We start from the raw sequence: 4,328 nt of genomic DNA on the forward strand, positions 1-4,328 counted from the left end.
AAAATTAATATGTACTCAAATCCAGACAAGAGAACACAAGAGGGACTTGGCTAACTGGAAGGGAAAAATTAATATGTATTCTAATAAAAGTAAAATTTGTAGGAAGGAAAAATGAACTAGAAATTAAAGAACAAAAAGTAATTTTAAAACTGAAGAAAAAATGGTTGGGATTCAAATCCAGAGGTGGCAGTAGTGGTGTCGGCGAACTGCAAGTAGGAACCCCTCCTCTTGCCTGGGCATCCTCTTCTTCCTCTACCCTTGAACTTCTCAAGATCAACCTTCCTTCTTAGTTGGGTGAATTGACAAACCCCTTCTCATGAGCTCTTGGGTCCTTTTTATAGAGAAGGGTGGACACAACTAGGATTAGAGAGAAAGAAAGGGGTGGCAATTGGGTTTTAGCAAAAATATGAGTGCCCTAGGGTTTAGAATGAAGGGTTAGGATGGTTCTAGGATGATCCTAAGGCTGAGAAGAAAAGGAAAAAGGCATCCAATATTATGTAATGCTGAGATTTAATGGCTAAAGGCTGAATGGTGAAGATTAGAAGTTTGGTGGCTCCTACGGTTAGAATGTTAAAAAGAGAGTGCCATAGAATGGATGGTGGAGATTAGAAGGGATGGAAGGTGAGGATTTAGTAGTTTGGGGTGGATAGGGTTTGTTAAGAGTGAAAAGATTGGGTTAAAAGGCGCCCTAGGGTTTGGTAAGGCATGGGGAGCATGCTAATACAATAGGATGAGCGCCAAACTGGGTTTAACAGCTAGGAGGCGCCCTCCTGTTTTCAGTTTTTCACAAAAACACCCATTTCTTAGCTGGACTTCACACCAGCTTCCCAAAACCTACATTTCAACCTTGGAAATTTCCTAGTTTTCCCTAGAATTTGCATAGAGACCCTTAAAGGCCACAACATTAAAATTAACTGGGAAAATGACGCAATTTGACTTTTATAAGGCCGGATATACCCATGAATTGATGCCTTTAAGGCATCAAAATGTAGGGTTATCACACCCCCAACTTAACCCTTGCTAGTTCCTTAGCAATGCAATCTTAAAATTACTCTGAGCATAGAGATTATTCTCATCTCATGATCATCCCTAAAAGAATTAGTCAAGCATCCTCATTCTAGCATTTTCAAACTCTGTATAGATCGGTGTTGGGATTTAGGGGTAAAACTATCTTACTTTGAATATTACAGAAACTTAGTTTAAAAATCTTATTTATCTTTCCATTTGTAGATAGTCTTGATAAGCTGAGATTGATTGTTAAAATCAGACATATATTCTTCTTATCATTTTTTGACAGTGGATTTTCTACCCCTCAACTTGATATGCATACTTATTTTTTGTTACTTTCCACCGTTTGTCTCAAATCTCAACACTTGGCTTAGGTAAAGAGACCCAACTACTAAATCTAGGGTATCCATTGATTTTTTATGCCCATTTGTTTTTTTTTTTTTGTTTTTTTTTTGCAACACTGTTTAGGGTAGTCCATTATCTCTTAACACTTTGAAGAAATTTGTCTAATTTCTCAATCTTTCTCTTCTTATCTTGATAGGGGCAAACTTGAGAGTATTTTTCAATTTCCAAACAGTTTCGACAATATTCAAACAAGACCAATTTTGACTCCCATCACTTGCTACCAATTTTTACAGAATTCAATATTCTTTTATTAGTTTTTTTCACTTTTTTTGTTTGGGAATCTCTTTAATGGAAAATTTTAAAAATTTCAGTGAAATTTTAATTCTCCATCTTTAAGGGCTTAGCTTCACAATTTTGTTTTTCATATTTTCTCTCTCTTTCCTCAACCCCCAACTTAAATGTCATTGTCCCTAATGGCATGACTAGAAAGATGCAAAGAAGATTTGGGCCAAGGGGAACAATGAGTAGGTTTTTCCTGAGGGGCTCAAGATATGCCACTTGGCCTTGAATCAAGAAAATGAAAAAACTCTAATCCTAAACTTAACTGAAAAAAATTACGTTGGGTTGCCTCCCAACATAAAACAACTATTCATTTCCCTCTGGATCACTTAAACCTATATTTTCAACCTTTCCACTCTTAGAGACTTTTCTACATATGGTTTAGGTCTTTGACCATTGACTTTGAATGTTCTTCCATAATAAATGGCCTATCCCACCTAGACCTTAATTTACCAGGGAACAAATGCAACCTAGATTTAAAAAGCCAAACCTTTTGATTTGGTTCAAAAGTTTTTCTTGAAATGTACTTATCATGGAAGGCTTTTGTTTTGGCTTTATAAATGCGCGAGCTTTCATAAGTTTCACTGTGCAATTCCTCTAGTTCACTTAATTGCAGGACCCGGTGGGATCCAGTTTGGCCTAGGTCTAGATTGAACTTCATGATGGCCTAATAAGCCTAATGTTCTAATTCGACGGGAAGGTGACATGCTTTACCAAAAACCAACTTATAAGTAAATATTCCAATGGGAGTTTTGTATGCAGTCCGATAAGTCCAAAGTGCATCATCCAGTCTATTGGACCAATCTTTTCGGTTGAGCCTAATGGACTTTTGCAAAATGCTTTAATTTCTCTATTGGACACTTCCACTTGACCATTTGTTTGGGGATGGTAGGGGGTGGTTATCTTGTGGGTGATTTCGTACTTGCGAAGCAAAGCACATAATTGTGCGTTAGTAAAGTGTGACCCCCCATCACTAATGATTGCTCGCAGACACCCAAACGTAGAGAAAATGTTCTTTTGAACAAATCTCATTACAAATTTGTGATCATTGGTCCGGGTTGCTACCGCCTCAGTTCATTTTGACACATAATCAACGACTACAATGATGTATTCATGACCGGATGATGGCAAAAACGGTCCCATGAAATCAATACCCCAAACATAAAAAAATTCTACAGCTAGAATAGGGTTGAGTGGCATAATGTCTCTTCAGGACATATTCCTGATAGATTGACATCTTAGGCCATTTTGGCTAAAGATATGGGCATCCTTAAATAAACCCGGCCAGTAAAACCCACTCTACAGAACTTTGGCCATAGTTTTCTTCCCCGAAAAGTGCCCCCCACAAGCTAGAGTGTGACAAAAGTTAAGAATGCTTTGGTGCTCAGACTCGGGGACACATCGTCGCATCACTTGATCTGAACAGATACGAAATAGTTCAAGAGCTTCCCAGAAGTAGTATTTGAGTTGGGAAAAGAATGCGTCTCTCTCATTCTTAGACCACCCCTCGGGAATTTTACCTACTACTAAGTAATTGACAATATGGGCGTACCACAAGGGAGCACAATGAGAGACAACTAAAAGGTGCTCATCTAGGAAGGGATTGTCATGGATGGGATCACTCTTTTCAATTTGAATTCGGGACAGATGATCAGCTACTACATTTTCAAAGCACTTTTTCTCCCAAATCACAAGGTCAAATTCTTTTTATAGAAGGATCCATCTGATGAGCCTAGGTTTGGCCTCTTTCTTAAACAACAAATGTCTTAGGGCCGAGTGATTAGAATAGATAACCACTATGATGCCTAATAAGTATGGGCAGAATTTTTCTAGAGCAAAAACTACAGCTAACAATTCTTTCTCTATGGTGATATAATTCAATTGGGATTTTGAGAGGGTACGACTTGCATAATAGATCGCCAAAGGACATTTGTCCACTCTTTGTCCCAAAACAGCTCCAATGGCGTTGTCGGAGGCATCACACATGATTTCAAAGGGCAAAGATCAGTCGGGAGGTTGTAGAATTAGAGCCTTGATCAATGCTCGTTTCAAGTACTCGAAGGCCTTAAGACAAGCGTCATCAAAGCTAAATGGGACATCCTTTGCTAGAAGGTTGCACAATGGCATGGAAATTTAGGAGAAGTTCTTAATAAATCGTCGGTAGAAGCCGACATGTCCAAGAAAAGAACGGACTTGCTTGATAGAAGTAAGAGGTGATAGTTTAGAGATTTGGTCAATTTTTGCTTTATCCACCTCAATACCCTGTTCAGAAATTATGTGGCCTAAAACAATGTCTTATTTGACCATAAAATGACTCTTCTCCTAATTGAGGACCAAGTTTATCTCAATACATTGTTGAAGAACTTTTCATAAGTGTTCGAGACATGATTCAAAGGACTCCCCAAAGACTAAGAAATCATCCATAAATATTTCCAGGATATCACCAACCATTTCTGAAAAAATTGCCGTCATACACTTTTGAAAGGTTGCTGGTGCATTACATAATCCATATGGCATCCGTCAGAAGGTGAATGTTCCATAAGGGTAGGTAAAAGTTGTTTTCTCTTGGTCTTCGGGTAAATGGCCACTTGGTTGTACCCAAAATACCCATCTAAGAAGTAGAAATACTTTTACCC

Source organism: Nelumbo lutea, chromosome 1, assembly GCF_056320005.1.
Source record: "Nelumbo lutea isolate HS-2025 chromosome 1, American lotus-T2T, whole genome shotgun sequence".
In the NCBI taxonomy this organism is placed as follows: Eukaryota; Viridiplantae; Streptophyta; class Magnoliopsida; order Proteales; family Nelumbonaceae; genus Nelumbo; species Nelumbo lutea.